The sequence below is a fragment of the Benincasa hispida genome, chromosome 8 (genome assembly GCF_009727055.1).
Source record: "Benincasa hispida cultivar B227 chromosome 8, ASM972705v1, whole genome shotgun sequence".
In the NCBI taxonomy this organism is placed as follows: Eukaryota; Viridiplantae; Streptophyta; class Magnoliopsida; order Cucurbitales; family Cucurbitaceae; genus Benincasa; species Benincasa hispida.
The window spans coordinates 23,048,335-23,067,725 of record NC_052356.1 but is presented as its reverse complement, the minus strand read 5'-3'; positions in this window follow the sequence as shown (position 1 = coordinate 23,067,725).

Below are 19,391 nucleotides of genomic sequence, written 5' to 3'. Positions count from 1 at the left end.
ATATGTTGAAGAGGAATATAATTACATTATATAAGCACTGTTGAGGATATTTTAAAGTTAATCAAAATAAGAAACACGTGAGTCAGAGTCTTTTTGCTATAAATTATTTAATGAAAATTTGTTTTTATTATTGATTATTTATAGTCAGTAACTTTTTCTTGTGTTTAATTTTATTACGTCATTTAAAATATAATGTTTTCTAATAACTTTATTAATATATCATACTCTTATCTCATTTGTTCACTTTTTATATTAATATATTTTTTATTAAAATATATTTTCTTCTAGTATTCAATCAAACTTAAATTAAAATTAAAATTACTAAAAACTTTAATTAATTAAAAAAATTTAAATATTAAATTATAATTAGTATGATATTTATTAAATATATTAATTAGTTAACTTTTTGAAAAGATTTGATTAGTAAGATAATTGGAGTTTAGGAGATTTGAACTATAGACCTTGTGTTATTAACACACATTAGTTGAACTATGCTTACTTTGGCTTAATTAATTAATTTTAATTATAAATTATTCAAATTTCACATTTTTATATTTGAAATTATTATTGTTTTCTAACTACTTATTTTTTATCCATACACCGAATGATATTTACTGTTTAATTAGAGAAATTATTTCAAATAGTAAAACTGCTGAAAATATTTATAAGATATAGCAAAATTTTAGAACTATCAATGATAGACACTGATAGATATCGATAAAAGTTTATCAGTATCTATCAACGTCTATCATTGATAATTTTATATATTTTATAAATATTTTGATTTATTTTTTTATATTTAAAAACAGTCGTTTAATTAATTAATCTATTAAAATTATATAAGAATTAACGGTAAAAGCTATAGGATAAGGTTGACAAAAAGTGGTTCCATCCTTTAAGAATCTCATTCCAATTCTATCCTTACACCAATTTTTAAAAATTATTGTTTCTGGAAAAGTTTTATATGAGAATACTCATTCAACTGCAACATTCTTTCCAAGTGAATTTGAAAAAAATTAATTATAAAAATAAATTTATAGTGTGAATAGAGAAAGTTGAATACTCTTCCAAATTAACTACTATAAATTGACCATCAAGCAAAACCTTCCAAAATTTTGAGGATGTATTTAACATAATGGTGGACAAAAATAATTATCTTATTATTTTATTAAAAATCCTCATCTGATCGTTTCGTTATCCTGGAGACGGAGTGGTCGTATTCTGAATTGCTTATACAAAAGACAATGCTGTAAAACATCTTAAAGAGAGTGAGATTTACGACTCAGCCTCCTTTCACGAGCTTCTGTTTTACTGGTTATTTTTTTAGTTCCTTCGCCAGAGGCTCCAACTAAGTCGAGCCAATTAAAAAACCTTAATTAGAAGTGAGCATGAATCTTTGGACTCTATACTTAACTTAAATAAAAATGTTACATCTTTTTCCTATTGCATAACAGACCATTTGAATACATATGAAATAAACTCTATTTTCATATCAAATTAAACTATTAACTCAAAACCCAAAACCCAAAAGTAATGGGCTACCTTAAATTTAGTATTTTATTCATTTCCTTAACACTTATCTTCCCATCAAACTGCATAATCTTTTTTAGGAAGAGGCTAAATTTTACTGTTTTAAGTATAAAATTCTTCAATTATGAAAATAGAGGGCAGAGTAAGAGAAGAAGATTATTTTAAAATCTTTATTATCATTTAATTTCTTAACTTTATATTAATTCATTTGAAACTATAACTTTCTAATTTATAAATTGCCTAATAGAGTGATTATAAATATTAATGAAAGAATAGTACCTGACTTAACATATAAGTTATAATAAATATAAATTTTTCTTATCAACATAATAGTAATAGCACATTATTCTTTAATATATTTTGAACGTTCCGTAATATGTATAAAGGTGTTTGTGTAAACTAACTAAAGTAAAAAATTAAAGTAAATCATAATTTAAGTATTTCTTCTACTTTTTCAAAAAATTCTAAATCATAATCTAAGAAAAATGTTAAGAATTTTTTTTCTTTATTGAAAAGATTAGAAATTTGTATCTAATTCTGATATTTTATGTTAAAAGTTTAAAATATATTAGAAAATAAATGCGAAAATATCTTAAATGGTTTATTGAAATGGAGGTAACGTTAAGGTAGGCAAAACCAAACCTTGATAATCTATGGGGAAATAACATTGGGTCCACGAGATGAGAAGTCCGTCATTGTAGGAGAAAGTTTGGTGTTAACTTTGGCAAACGGTGGGATTAGATACCCCATTGCATTTCTACCAAAAACAACAACAAAACTTCACAATTAATTACCAACTTCTCAAACAAACAATACAATAATAATAATAATAATAATAATAAAGTGTAAATTATGATTTACTTGATGAAATTGATGTAAGAGAACAACTTGACCGTCATTGTAATTGATATGGGAAGTTGGAGGAACGTGGAAATCGGCGATGGTTTTAAATTTATTGTGCTTATTGTTGCCTAAACTACACGAAAAAAAGACTTGCATAGCTTAAAAAAAATTTATAGTACGCCTTTTATAACATTTTATGCAAAGTCTTGATAACCCATGTTGTAAAGGTTTGAATTTTTTATAGTATTTTTAAAATGCTATTAAAAGTCCAACTTTTTCATAATATTTAACTATGTGATATAAAAGTTTTACTTTTATAGCACTTTTGTAGCAGTTAGTAAGTACAATGAAATGCTAGAATTTTTATAGCATTTTGTAAAAGCTATAAATATCAATTTTAAATAGCATATTTTGTAAAATAACATTTTTTTTTCTTTTCATAGCTTTTATGAACTTTTTACAAATTTTATGAACGCTTATAATTGCATCTTTTATATCTTCACGATTATATTCATATTCTTATTATTATGTTTTATACCTTGCTACACATTAAAAAAGTCAAATAAAAATATATATAATCAACATAATCAAAATGTATATATCTAAATAAACATTCATACAAGTCTTGATGCTTCAACGAAATCATATTTGAACTCCCATGCAGTTTCAACATTGTATCAGCGACGGTTTCTCGATTTCGACAAGGCTCAATACTCGTCCACTCTTTTTCGACTTAACATTTGAGTTACCCACACCATAGGAAAAAAGACCTACGATAGCTTCGAAAAAATGCTATAATAGGTCTTTTATAACATTTTTTGCAGTGTCGTGACAGCCATGCTATTAAAAGTATGAGGTTTTTTTATAGCATTTTTAAAATGCTGTAAAAAGTCCAACTTTTTATAGCATTTAATAACACGCTATGAAATACTGATTTTTTTATAGCATTTTGCAAACCACATTTGTTCTTTGTAATATGTAAGATATCATTTCGAAAAAGCTATAGAAATGCTTTTATAGCTAAAACTTGTCATTACTCATCTATTATAGCATTTATTTTAAGTTATAAGTATTTGTTTAATGAAAGCTATAATAAGCCTTCAAATGTTCAAAAACTTTCTTTCAATAGCTTTTATAATTTTCTTATAGATTTTTTTAGGAATGTTTTATAGCTTCTTGATTATGTTCATGTTACTATTGTTGTGTTTTATACCTTGCTATGCTAAAAGTGAAAAAAAAATATTTATAATTCATGTAATCAAAATGTGTATATCTAAATAAGCATTCATATATAAGATTCATATTTAAAAATATATATATATATTAATTAGTATCATACATTTGAATATGAACAAAATATAATTTTCATAAATTACCAAATATTGATATAAAAATCAAATTAACTCCAAGTTATTGTGTTTGTTGTCTAGGCATAGCATTCACGGGTAGATCTTCAACAACCTACAAAAAGTTAAGTAAAATTATTGAAATAAAGAACAAAAATAATAATTAGATATACATACAAATTAAAACTTTATACTTCTCATTGCATCGTGTATGTGTTTTAGGATGATAGAAGAAAATAAAGATGAAATAAACAAAGAACCTACTAATATCTATAAACAAAATCCATAAATTTTTTGTTATTGGTTGACGAGGATTTGTTCAACAATTGAACACATACAATACAAAATGGTAAATGAAATCTCCTCCCAATTTCTATAGATTAGAGAGTGAAAGTGAAAGTGGTAAGTAACCCTAAAAACATAGGCATTCATTGCAACCCTAAAAAGACAGACATTCACCTAAATCATTCAAATTTGGAACACTTAATAAAAATGTTAATATTGGAGAGAGTTTTAAAACCTACAAGTTTCGAAGACATTGTTGCAACCACTCTAACCATAAGCTAATTCACAAAGATGATCTTTTGTCTTTCTTACAAGCATGCGTCAAATTGAGAAGACTAACTCAATCTGTGGACCAGAGAATCAAATGATCAATACAAACTAGATACCATCAACTTATATGTGACTCATGTGAACTAGTTAGCACAAAAACCTACTCTATTCGAGGACCATTATGAAAAAGAGTATGCTTGGAAACCAATATGATAGAGAAATCAAAATATTCTTGTATTGGAGATGAATCTGGTCAGCCTTAGAATAGAAATTAAATCTAAAACCTTGAACTTCCCTTAGACTACCACAAAAAAAAGCTCACAAGCCACTAACTCACGAGTTTCCAGCTGCAAGAAGATCAGCAAACTTTAAAGTAAGCAGAGGAGCCAAGCAAAGGGGTTACATTAGAATAAATTGACTCAAAACATTATTTAACAAAGATCACATCTGATAGTGAGTAATCTAACATGACTGGTATACAAGTTTAGCTACAGAACTAGTGCAGTGGAAGGGGGAAAAAGCACAAGTTCAGTAATCAAAGTTAGGATCATCTTCTAGGATAACGTTTTCAATTGTTCAAAACATTACAAAATAAAAGAACTAAAAGCTGGGCAAGTACCCTCAGATAGAAGGATTAAAGAAATTTCTCTAGCAGTAAGTTCAAAAACCAATATCATAGTAAAGGTATATAGTTGTTATGATGGGAAAGAAACATATGAAACTCGCAACCTTCTAATGAAAAAGCTCTTTATATCTGAAAACTTATACCATTAACTCCTCACCTATGAAAAACGGAGATGCAAAAATTAAGGAACGTACATATAGTGATATAGCATCAATAATTCATGAAAATTACTACTTGTGAGGTACGTGTAATTATTTGTTTTGGTAGTAAAGCATCGAGCTATAAACCAAGATGCCTTTGGCCTCTATCTGTTTAAAGCTACATGCCTAAAGTTTTAGGTATTTTACAAAATTTCCTTTTAAACGCTGTAGGATGAACAAATTACGTAGGATACGTATTAATCAAGAGTTAAAAATTGATAACCATAGTAGCTTTTAAACAATAAGAGTGTCTAATGACACTTTGACTCTCAAAACCGCCTAGAAATAAACATATAGGACACTTTTGACTCTCAAAACTACCTCAAAAATGCCTAAGTTTTGATATTTAGAGTTGGACAACAAGAACGGCCAAGTGACTTATCCAAATTGAAAATATCAAAATACCAAATTCTAAACAATAAATGCTTTGGGGGAAAGGACAATCTCAGTAAATGAAAAAGACAGAAGAAAAAATGTCCACATATTTTGAAAGCAACACAAAGCAAACTAAAGTATAATAACAAGAGCAAATAATAGAACTCATAAATAGAAAAGTCAAGTAGCTCAAATAAGTCATTGGCTATAGTACTTCCAACTTTTTAAATTTGTCTCTTCCACTACCAGTAATTATCAATGAAAAACTCAAAGGTGTAGTTAAATTGCAGCAGCCACTAGCAAAGCTAATGGATTCATCAACCATTCACATTGTAAAAGCAATAATTTTAGAAATCCAACCGCAATCTTAAATGACCAGAATTATAAAAGTAAAGACCAAAATACAATCAACAACTCCCTTCAGTTGTAAACAAAGTGAAATTCTTCGGTAAACAATGATTACAGTAATAAAAGAAACAGTCAACATTAATAGTAAATAAGTATATTCAATAGATAGCTCCTCTAAGAATATGAAACCAACATTCTCAGACAATTCAACATTTCTAAACCACATGTTATGAGGCTTTTAAATAAAGAAAATGGTTACACATGTTGTCGTCAATGCTCAAACAAAAACCAATATACTACAGTAGATAACACCAACCAATACTAGCCCAAACTCGAAGTTTTTGAAGTTAAATTAAAGTGATCCTTCCAGCTTGTTGTATAAAAAATCTAATTCTCATCCAATTTGTTGATAGCTGTCATGGTTTATCCCTGTACAACTACAACCTAAACTTATTTGATAAGATCATCTTCACCTATACCCTTAATTTATTTTTAACTTTGGTCTTATTTCCTTATTTTTATCCTTAATTTGGTTGTTACTATTGGACATGTATGGATTGATCAATAATAGAGATAGCTTATTCTATTCAATTTTTGTTCTATTCTTCTATACCTAACTTACGGAATTAAACAACAACCATGTAACACTAATATCAAATCCCATCGAAAGTCTTGACACATATGAGAAACATAATCTGGTATTTCTAGTCTTACTAGGTGATTCTCAAATACCTTAGCTGAGAGAATCATTGTAAACATATTAGTGTACAATGGGCTTCTTATTAAACTATATGGGAAATGCATTTAATTCTCAATAATGACTAGGAAGCACGCTTTTCTCCCACTACATTGAGGTACTTCAACTCTTTGATTAAGATGCGCCTGACCTGTCTTAACAACTCTTGTTAACAGTCAGATCTAGAAATCTTTAAACTTGTTATACTTCAAACTTAGCCGTTTAAATATCTGAATATTTGCAAATGGCTTTTAACAGTTTGATTCTTAATAGAAGTTGCTATGAGATAGAACAAACATATTTTCTGAAGATGAACATTTCATTCAAAACAAAAATATGTACATTATGTTCATTACAAGATTTACAAAAGCAGGTATATCATCATCAAGCAGCAACTTCTCCCATTGGTCAAGCTGAGTAAGCGGTCTTTAGGAATTAAGTTGCCTGTTTAGCTTTCTCTTCTTTATTCTCTGCAAGATATTTAGGGCAATTTCTCTTCCAGTGCCCTTCTTCGTTGCATTGGAAACATTTCTCTTTCTTTGTAGTGGTTTTCTTGCTTTTCTTGTCAGCATGCTTCTTCTTCCCTTTCCCTTTGTCTTCTTTTTTAGGAATACTCTTACTCTACGAAGAGGAGGCAATATCAGGCTTGGAGGACATTCCTCTCTTCTCAACAGAAGCAACATTTACTTCTAATTCCATATCTTTAGTTCTCAACATAGTCTAAAAAGCCTGCAGCTCATTCAGTAGAGTAGTCAAGTTGTATTCAATTTTATTCATCAATGCATTCGTACAGAATTGCAAAAAAAAAAAATCTTCGGAAGAGATTCTAGGATAAAACAAAATTGGTTTCTCTTGTCCATAACAACATCGTTTACTTCTGCCACATTAAAGTGGACCATCATATCTAGGACATGTTCACGAACTGAGGTCCCCTCTTTCATGAGGCTGTTATAAACGTATTTGATAACATCATGCCGCAGGGTGAAGGACGGTTGTCCAAACATCCCTCTCAGAGATTTCATAATCTCTTTGGCAGTACTCATATTCTCGTGTTTTTTTTGCCAAAACGGCAGATAAGCTAGCAAGAATATAAGCAAGAATATAAGCATGGGATTTATCATTCGCCCTGATCCATTTATCAAATGTTTCTTGAACAGTTTGATTGGAATTAGAGCTAGGAATAGAAGGACATTCCTCTGTTAAGATAAATTGTAAATTGTCTATCGTAAGTATCATGTTCAAATTTGATTTCCATGTCACATAGTTATCCCCGATCAGTTTGTCTCATGCCAACAATTGTATAATTGAGCTCATCATTATGAAATTATAAAAAAAATTCTATAAGTGAATTGCTTTTAAATCCAATCAAGTTTTAGCAAAGTGATAATGTACCCATAATCATTATTTTTTCAACGATACTTAAGTGATTTAGAAAAATTTCTACCGAGGGGCAGTCAAGAATTCCTTCACAAAAGCAAGATAATTCTTTACCAAATACTATCTCCAGAATAACTCATATTCCAATAGTCATTTAGTTATCGTTTTCGGTCAAGATCTTTACTAACATTTAGTAATTCTTGTAAGTGTAGACCTGCTATTTTCAGATCTTACAGAACGGTATGAATACGTCCCCGAAATAGAAGACAATACCCAAGACGGAACTATAAGACCCCATTCATTTTACTGAAGTCTGGGTTGTACCGAATCCTATGTAACAACCCTCCGAGGGGATCACCGCGGTTAACAACTAACTAGTGCCGCCTAAAAACAACAGTAGGCACAACATAGAAATCTCACTATTCAAACTAATGGAGGAGACCGTAGAACAGTGTTGACACATTTCCTTCACCCACTTACTATGAACGACGTCCCTCATTCACCTTGTTATTGACCCATGCAAACACTTTCTGAAATGGAGCATTAGAGGTAAAATTGACACAAAGCCGAGTATGGATCTCACGGTGTCAACTCTTGAGGATGTGAGAGCTAATAACTTTTAATCTCCTGATGCGTTAATTTTGTTAAGTGGAAATATGGATGATATGCATTGATGGATTTTCATTGTGCACTCAAGTTTCCCCAGTGGAATTCAAGTGTAAATTGCTCAGAGTTTCTTAGTAAGTCTAGGGTTGAACACAGGGATTTGTGAAAATAGTTGTGTTGGTGCTTTTTATGAAAACTTGCGGTAACCAGTTAAATAAATAAATCGTTGGATTTGTTGTTTGTGTTAATGAAAATAAATAACGAATGCGACAGAGTTTGAAAAGAGTTGGTAAACGGGAAATACGATGAATATGCGGTGAACAGGTTGAGAAAAGTTTCGGCTAACACTCCCTAGAATGCGTTCATGCTTTGCGATCATGCAACATGCACACAATAGTAAACCACCTCTTGGCGTGAATGCTACGACTTCTAAGGCTAGAACGCATGCGATAAATATGCGATAAGTCTACAGGGTTTACACATAAACCTCTATCTCTATTTATACGATGACGACATGACATTCACACAAATATGTGACTACATAATATCATTCCCATTCCTAGGATGCATGCGATGCAAGTTGATGAACAAAGCTTATCTCTAAGTCCTTATCTCTTGGTTATGCAAGCCTAATCTTGATCTTTCAAGTCTAGATTCTTACCTAGATCTTTCAAGACATTAGGTTCTTTCTTTAGATTCTCTCTCGAGTAACTCTAAAGGGTTTTTTGCACAGCATAAAACAAGACAATCCCACGCAATGAACTTCCTAGGTCATGTTAGCTTAGTTCTTCTCAACCCATTCAACTTGTTTAGCTACTCATGCGTATTAAGAGAGTGAGCAGATGTAGAAATAGAACTTCTATTGAATAGATATGAGATGAAGTACAAAATAACAATGCAAGTATAGTAAAGAGCCTGGTAGCAATTTTTTTACACCCTAAGATTCTCTCTCGAGCTGCCCTGGGCGATCTCCAGTGTCACCACTCTTCTCTTGCTCCGCTGTAAAATGGAAAAGAAAACTATGAATAGAGCACTGGTGAATTCGTTAATTGATCCACCTCTTTTCTGAAGAATGCACTTGGTATTTATAGGGCATCAATGGTGAAAGGCGACTTCTCTCTCCCGGTTGTACAGATGGGACAGCTTTAATTTCTGATTGACACGCCGGATGATTGTTACAGATAAAGCTGAATGTACTTGGTGACCGTTATCGGCTGTCAACTTAATTTGGACCGACTGTCATCAGCTTTCTGTCCCATCGTTCTTAATTATCCTTTCATTCGGATGCACCCACCATGTTGTGCTGACCAAGTTGCGGTGATTCTTCTTGGGCGAATGTTTACGAGCACGATCAATGCAAAGTCTTGCGGTGAAGTTATGCTCGATCAATGTATTCCTATGATCGCAATCTCTGCATTGCGTTAACACATATTCTGCACAAAAATGTAAAGATCAACTGCTCTAATGCGTTGGACGCATGCGACCGCAATATTATAGAATTTATGCTTAATGGACGCAATTTAACATATTTCATCAAGGCAATCCAACATTGTTTAAGAACTTAGCACTATGATAACGTGCATTTCTGACCGTTATCACACCCCCAAATTTAAACAATGCTTGTCCTCAAGCATAAGCTAAAGATTCCTTTAGCAAGTCCACCGCAAAGTTCTTTTCCTAGATTTCTCAAGGATACTTCATTCAAGTCCTATATACCAGAATTTCCTCAAGTCTTATTCAAGTCTCTTCTTGAAATATTTCTAAGACCTAGGGCCTGTAAGTTTAACTTTAAAAAAGACTTTACTAAATTCCGGAATATTGCATGATTTATTTCAAAAAGAAAATTTTTCATCGAGATGTCAAATAATTTATCCTTGTACAAAAATTTTCTATATTACTATTTTTTTCTGACCTTGCGTTGATCCGAGTGTCTTGCCTTCGTTTTGGCTTGCCCCCACGAGTGTCATGCGGCCGTCCAGCTACGAGTAATGCACTCTTTCTTAGTCTAAACTCATACCAATTTAGCATTGGAGTTACGATCATTAATTTATGCATTGTTCCTGGTGACTTACTTTCGTTTTGGCTTGCCCTCACGTGTATCATGCAGACATCTAACTACAGGTAAGTGCCTTTCACAACTTAACTCTTATCAACATGGGTTTCCCATTGCGTTGATAGTGAAGTTGTTATTCTCAATTTTTTTTTTGAAAATAGCAAGGTCGAAAATAAATACTCCACCCCCAAATTTAAAATGCGACAATGTCCTCATTGCCAAAAGATTAAAATAAGTCATGCGATGGTCATAGAATGCTTTGTAAAGAAAGTTTGAAAGAAAGCTAGCAAACCCCTAACTCCGAGAAATATTTCATGAGGTGACCATCTTAAGATGAAGTTGACTCTAATATATACGAAAGAAATAGAAGCATATTTTTCATCACTGAAATCATACTTGGCAAAGAAACAGAATGCAGTGACTCACTAAATTTATCTATGTCAAATGATTGTGAATGAGGATGCGGTGATAAAACTTTGAAGACTAAAATGCAATGTGATAGCGCAAAATTAGAAATAAAGATAAGGAAGAGTACACCCCCCAAATTTTGCGCTTTCGTCTGCATGGTATTGATGCATCCATCTTTGCAGCGATCTCTCTTATTTGGATTGCGATGATAGAATAAGATAAATGCTTCTTCGCGTAACAGCTCCGCAATCCAGCACCTCGATCGTTGTACGAAAAACAAAGAGAGGTCAAATTATTTTAAACAAAATAAAAATCGTTATCGCAATTTTTTTTTATTTTTATTTTTGGTTAATAACGATAGTAATAGTAAAATAAGGATAAATCATAATTGAAAAGATAGTGAAAATTTCGAGTAGTGGAGAAAAGAATTGAAGACTTGAGGTTTCCCAAAACTTGCATCCCTGATAAGTTGCGATCATTTGATAATGCAGGGACCACTTATTTCCGAATGGTTTGCTCACGTCCATGGTGGCTTTTCTCTCTTTTCTTTGTCTTCTAGGGTCTTTACTGCCTTAATTTGGAGCTTTTCCCCATGAATACTTATTACAATTTCCCCCTTGCGTGCATCAATTTGAGTGCGACTGGTTGAAAGGAATGGTCATCCCAATATGATGGGTGCATCTTCGTCCGCTTTATAATCCAAAATGAGGAAGTCTGCCGGCAGGATGAATTTATCGATTGAAATTGCAACATTTTTCAACTCTTCTTCAGGATGTACTCGAGATCTGTCCGCGAGTAGGAGAGTTTCCTTTGTGGGCATAAGTGTGTCGGCATTCAATTGTTTGAAGATTGACAACGGCATTATGTTTATACTTGCCCCAAGGTCGCATAATGCCTAGCCACTGAGGTCCCTCCGATAGAGCATGGGATTGTGAAGATTCCCGAGTTGCCCATTTTAGGTGGGATCATAGCATTTTGCACTGCAGCCACTATTGCGATATTTTCTTCCTCATTTTGTTCCTCTTTCAATCCTTACGAAGTCACTGGTGGTTGGACTTCTTCTGTCTCAAGATCCAGAGGCTTAAGGGTGGACGCAACTTCAGGGTCTATTTTCTCGGGCTTCTCCAAACTATAGGTCAGCGGGGCTTCAGTGTTGCATATTTGGGATATTTGGGAACACAAAAGTGTTGCATATTTCTATGAAGCTCCGGAGGTGGGCGTGTGGGTCTTCACCATGCCTTCCTTCAAACTACCCAGCAGCCTGGATCATCTGCAACATGACCGACTTCATTTCAAACCTCGATTTATCTAGCACCGATCTCATGATTCCTGGAAAGAAATCGTAGAGGTTTGATGATGCATAGTCCCGGATGCATAGTCCCTATCTCTTGTTTATGCAGTTCTAATCTTGTTCTAATCTTTTGAACACGAGAGAGCAAGATTAGAACTACATAAATAAGAGATAGGAACTTACAGATAATCTTTATTTGCAAACCTGTATTGCATGCACCCTAGAGATAGGTATGATATTATGTGGTCGCCTTATTTGTATGTGTCATTTTGTCATCGCATAAATAAGAATAGAGGCTTATGTATAGGTCCTATAGATTTATCGCATATATCACATGCGTTCTAGCTTTAGAAGCCGTAGCATTCGCATCGAGAGATTGTTTACTATTGTATGTATGTTGCATGATCGCAAAGCATGAACGCATCCTAGGAAGTATTAGCTGAAACCCTTCTTAACCCGTTCACCGCATACTCATCGTATCTTCAATTTTATCAACTCTTTTCGAACTCCGCCATATTTGTTTATTTTTATTATCGCATCAACATTCCCAACAACTACTTGATTTATTTGGTTACCGCAAGGTTTTCTAAAAATTACCACCGCATATTGCTTTCCCAAGTCCCTGAGTTTCAACCCTGGACTTACCAGGAAACTTAGTGGGGTTTACATTTGGATTCCACTAAGAAAACTTGAGTGCTCAATGCATTTTCATCATTGCATTTCATCCACAATTCACCTCATAAAATAACGCATCAAGTTTTTGGCGCCGTTGCTAGGGACTTCGGTAAAATAGTGTGCTAACGGTAATTTTTCTGATTTCTTTGCAGACTCTCAATCTCTGGTGAATATTACGACCCAGAGATTGAGAGGACGTTCAGAAGGAGATTAAGAGACTGCCAACAACAATAGTTAGATAAAGAAGATATGGTGGAGCAGCCTGGAAATGGAGCACCAAATGAAAACAATGTCATGGCGAATCCAATCTTTTTGGCTAACGATCGCAATAGGCCCATTAGGGACTATGCATCACCAAACCTCTATGATTTCTCTCCAGAAATCATAAGGCCTGCCCTCGATGGAAGTAGATTCGAAATGAAGCCAGTGATGCTGTAGATGATCCAGACTACAGGAAAATTCGGAGGACGGCATGGCGAGGACCCACACGCCCACCTTCGTAGCTTTATAAAAATCTGCAATACTTTCGTGTTTCTGAACATCTTTGCTGAAGAATTTCGATTAACTTTGTTCCCATTTTCTCTTTGTGATCAGGAAAGAAAATGGGCTTATTCCCTCGAGTCGGGAGAGATCACTTCTTGGGAACAGGTCATAGAAAAATTCATGAAGAAATATTTTCCACCTACTGAGAATGCTAGACGAAGGAAACTCATAACCAATTTTGAACAAGACATGGACGAATCCTGTCTCTTATACACATCTAGATGTGTATAAGAGACAGGTCTGGGATTGTCCGCATAATGGGTTACTAGACTCCTTTAGATGGAAATCTTTTATCATGGTTTAAATCCCGCTTCGTAGACCGCTGCCAATGTGGCAGCCGCTAGTGGTCTACTTGACAAAACATATGATGAGGCTAAGAATATCTTGGATCGCATCTCTAAAAACCACGAGGATTGGAGAAAGAGTGATCAGAGACTGAGAATTAAGGATAACGACGTAAGTAATGGTGTTATTGCTTCACTACAGAATCAGATGACCGCAATGATGAACTTAATTCACGGAATTACGATCAGCAACCCAACACCGCAAAATGGGCAAATAAACGCAATTAGTCAAAACACCGCAAGGTGTGCGACTTGCAGTGATAGGCACGCAATGGTAGGCTACCCATAAAATCCACAGTCTCTTTACTTTGTGAAAAATAATCCATTTTCTAATACCTACAATCCTGGGTGGAGAAACCACCCCAATTTTGCATGGAAGAATTAGCAGCAGAATTTCCCATCTGTAGCATAGAAAGAAAGGCCACTTGGATTCTTCCCACGCAATGACGGTCAAACAAGAAATCAAACCAATAGCTCACAACCACCGTAATCATCCTCCTTGGAAAGCCTGCTGAAGCAGTATATAGAGAAAAACGAAATTGTGCTTCAAATTCAGGCTATGTCCATCCGCAACTTAGAATTACATATGGGCCAGATTGCAAGCGAGCTAAAGAACAGACCGCAAGAGGCTCTGCTGAGTTCAACAAAACTCCCACACAACCCGGGGGGATCAGGTAAAGAGCAATGTCAAGTCATGACATTGTGAAGTGGAAAAACTGTGGAGGGAGAAAGAAAGGAACCTAGCCAGATTGCTCCCATTGCATTGAAACCTGAAATTACGGTGATACAAGAAGAAGAAGGAGAAAAAGAAACAATAGAGCCAGAAGTTGTATCCACCTCAAAGACAACAGAGAAGGGGACTGTGAGAGTGCAATTACCACCTTTTCCGTAGAGACTTAGAAAGAAAAAGAATGACGAGGTATAGTACCAACGCTTCCTATCTATGCTAAAGAAATTACATATTAATATTCCATTCAGTGAAGCAATTGAGGAGATGCATGCATACGCAAAGTTTCTAAAGGAAATGGTAACCAAGAAGAGGGGTACTGGTAAGTTTGCTACGGTGGCTTTAACACAGAGTTCAAAATCAATAATTCCACTGAAGATGAGCGATCTTGGGAGCTTTACTATACCTTGCTCCATAGGAGGATTGTACATCGGGCAAGCATTGTGCCCATCATTCTAAGGCGACCATTCTTATCAACAAGTCGTGCCCAGATTGATGTGCATAAAGGGGAGATCACTTTGAGCATAAATGGACAGAAGCTCAAATTCAACATCATCTGTGCCATGAAGTTTCCTAATGAAGAAGATCTGCATGACTCAGACGACGACCAGAACCTGATTGAAGAAGAAAAGCTTGATGAAGAAAATGAAGAAGAGGATGTAAGCGCATCCATTGCTACCTGTAATGCGATCATAACAAAAATAAGCAAGGAAGAAGAGATGATCGCAACCCAAGAAGAGAAGCCAACAGAAAAAGAAGAAAGAAAAACAACGCAATCGTCCCTAGTAGAACCACCAATAATGGAATTGAAAACCCTGCCGAACCACTTAAAGTACGCAGTTTTGGGGCAAAATAAGAAACTACCAATAATTATTTCCTCCGAACTTGACGAAGACCAGGAGAATGCATTGATGAGCATTCTGAGGAAACATGTGCGAGCAATTGGCTGGACGCTCGCCGACATTCGAGGAATTAGCCCAGCATACTGTATGCACCGAATTCGTCTTGAAGAAAATGACAAGGCAACGATCAAACATCAGTGCAGACTCAACCCTGCAATGAAAGAGGTCGTTACAAAGAAGATCATTAAGTGGTTTGATGCGGGCATTATTTATCCGATAGCAGATAGCACGTGGGTTAGCCCCGTGCAATGTGTGCCTAAAAAGGGTGGCATGATGGTAGTCCCGAATAAAAATAATGAACTAATACCGCAAAGGGACCGTCACCGGGTGGCATATTTACATGGACTACCGCAAGCTGAATGCAGCCACAAAGAAAGATCATTTCCCTCTACCGTTCATTGATCAAATGCTAGATCGTCTAGCCGGAAATGACTTTTATTGCTTTCTGGATGGCTATGCCGGGTATAACCAGATTATGATTACTCTAGAAGACCAAGACAAGACCACATTCACCTGCCCATATGGGACCTTTTCCTTTCGCCGCATGCTGTTCAGCCTCTGCAATGCGCCAAACACATTCCAAAGGTGCATGATGGCCATCTTTTCAGACTATCTTGAGAACTCTGTTGAAATCTTCATGGACGAATTCTCTGTCTATGGGCATACTTATGAAGTCTTCTAGCCAACCTGAAGAAGATACTGAAGAGATGCGAGGAGATGAATCTCGTTCTTAACTGGAAAAAATGCCATTTTATGGTAAAGGAGGGCATCGAGTTAGGGCACAAGATTTCCCGGGACGGGTTGGAGGTGGATAAAAAGCAAAAATAGAAGAAATTGAAAAACTTCCACCTCCAACAAGCGTGAAAGTTGTATGAAGTTTTTGAGGCATGCTGGATTCTATAGACGCTTTGTTAAGGACTTTTCGAGAATAGCACAACTGCTGAGTGTGTTGATGGAGGCTGACAGAAAATTTGATTTTGACGACAATTGCCTCAACGCATTCAGAATTTTGAAGAATGCACTGACTACCGCATCTGTGTTAATTGCACCGGATTGGACACTTCCTTTTGAATTAATATGCGATGAAAGTGGGTATGCGATGGGAGCAGCTTTGGCACAAAAGAGAAAAATAATCTTACATCCCATCGCTTATGCGAGTAAGACATTAAATCCTATTCAAATCAATTACATCACCATAGAGAAAGAGCTACTTGCGGTAATTTTTGCGTTGGAAAAATTTAGAGCATATTTGCTGGGAACAAAGGTACTCATCCATACTGATCATTCGATGATAAAGTACTTAATGACAAAGAAGGACGCAAAACGGAGGTTGATCAGATGGGTTCTCCTCCTTCAAGAATTTAACATAGAAATAATTGATCGAAAGGGGACGGAGAACCAAGTTGCGTATCACTTGTCTAGATTGGAAAACCCTGAGGTTGACCGCAATGAGTCAGAGGTGAGTGTGGTGTTCCCAGATGAGCAGCTGTTCCATATTGAAGAATTTCCTTGGTATGCTGCCATAGTCAACTATCTGGTTTGCGAGCAATTTTTAGAGGATTATACTAACCACCAGAAGAGAAGGCTCAAGCACGAATGCAGATCATATTTCTAGGATGAGCCGAATCTGTACAAAAAGGGGGCAGACCAAATTCTGCGACTATACGTACCAAATGCTGCTCAACAACGCATATTATCGCAATGTCATGACTCACCATATGGTGGGCACTTTGGAGGACAGCGCACCGCAGCTAAGGTTTTACAGAGTGGATTCTTTTGGCCAATACTGTTTAAGGATGCAGCTGACTACGTGATGAAGTGTCATCGGTGCCAACGCACAGGTAACATTTCATGGAAACATGCAATGCCGATGAACATCATCTTGGAGCTTGAGTTGTTCGACGTATGGGGTATCGACTTCATGGGACCATTCCCTCCCTCGAATGGTAAACATTATATTTTATTAGCCGTCGATTATGTATCCAAGTGGGTAGAGGCAATGACATGCGCCATAAGCGATGCGGCAGTAGTCTCTCAATTCCTGAAGAAAAACATTTTCACTCGTTTTGGCACTCCACGTGCCATAATAACTGATGAAGGGTCTTACTTTGTCAATCATACTGTCAAGGAGCTACTGTGCAAATATAACATTCTCCTTAAGGTGGCCACTGGATATCATCCATAGACGAATGGTCAAGCCGAGGTGTCCAATCGAGAAATCAAACTGATACTTGAGAAGGTAGTAAGGCCTTCGCAGAAGGATTGGGCAACAAAGCTCGACGATGCGTTATGGGCATACCGAACTGCATTTAAAACACCCATAGGTATGTCCCCGTATGCGTTGTTATTCGGTAAGGCATGTCATTTTCCTCTGGAGTTGGAATACAAGGCACTGTGGGCGGTGAAGAAACTAAACTTTGATGTGAAGAAAGCAGGAGAAGTGAGAAAACTTTAACTGGTCGAGCTAGAAAAATGAAGGATCAACGCATATGAGAACGCAAAGATTTACAAAGAGCGCACAAAGCGCTTGCACGACAAACATATCTGCGACAAGAATTTCCAAGTCGGGCAGAAGGTCTTACTATTCAACTCACGATTACGGCTCTTCCCTGGAAAATTAAAATCACGTTGGTCCAGACCATTCATAGTTAGAGAAGTATTTTCTCATGGCGTGGTTGAATTATCAAATGATGATGGAACCAACATATTCAAAGTTAATGGGCAGCGAGTAAAAGCGTATCATGGAGAAGGCTGGCATCGCCAAGTCGACTCCGTGGAGCTGAGAAACTTTGAATAAAGAAGGAAGTAGGTGGTCCCTACGCTATCAGACGATCGAAATTCATCAGGAACGCAAGTTTTGGGAATCATGGAATCTTCAAACTAAAAAAAAAAAAGGGTTTGTTTTGTTTAATCTTATTTGACCATTTCTCTGTTTTTCTTGCAATGATCAAGGCACAGGATTGCGAAGGTGTTACACGAAGAAGCAACTTATCTTATTCCATCACCGCAATCCAAAGAAGATAGATCGTCGCAAAGAAGGATGCATCAATACACAATGCAAGCGACAGTGCAAATTTGGGGGTTGTATTCTTCCTTAACTTTATTTTAAATTTTGCACTATCGCATCGCATTTTGATTTTGAATGTTTTATCACCGCATCCTCTTTGATTACCACATTAATTTAATATTGATAAATTTAGTCATACGCCGCATGCTGTCTCTTTGCCAATTATGATTCCAATGATGAAAAACATGCTTCTATTTCTTTCGTATATACTAGAGTCAACTTAATTTTAAGATAGTCACCTCATAAAATATTTCTAGAAGTTAGGGGTCTGGTAGCTTTCTTTCAAACTCTCTTTATGAAGCCTTCTAAGAACATTGCATGACTTCTTTCAATCTTTTGGCAATAGGGACATTGCCATATTTTAAATTTGGGGGTGAGGTATTTATTTTCGACCTTGCTATTTTTAGGTTTATGAAAGAAGAATAAGAAAAAGAGAGAGAGAGAGAAGAAGAAGAAAAGAGAAAAATTTTGAGAATAATAACTCCGCTGTCAACGCAATGGGAAAGCCATGTTGATAAGAGTTAAGTTGTGAAGGGCACTTAACCGTAGATGGATGTCCGCATGACACACGTGGGGGCAAGCCAAAACGAAAGTAAGTATGAGTTTATTCCGTAACTTCGCTGCCAAGTATAGAGTTTATTCCGAGAAAGAGTGCATTGCTCGTAGTTGGATGTCCGCATGACACACGTGGGGGCAAGCCAAAATGAAGATAAGGCACTTGGATCAGCGCAAGGTCAGAAAAAAAATAATAATGTCAAGAAATATGCAAGGATAAAAATCATTTGACACCCCGGTGGAAAAGTTTATCTTTTTGAAATAAATCATGCGATGTCCTGGAAT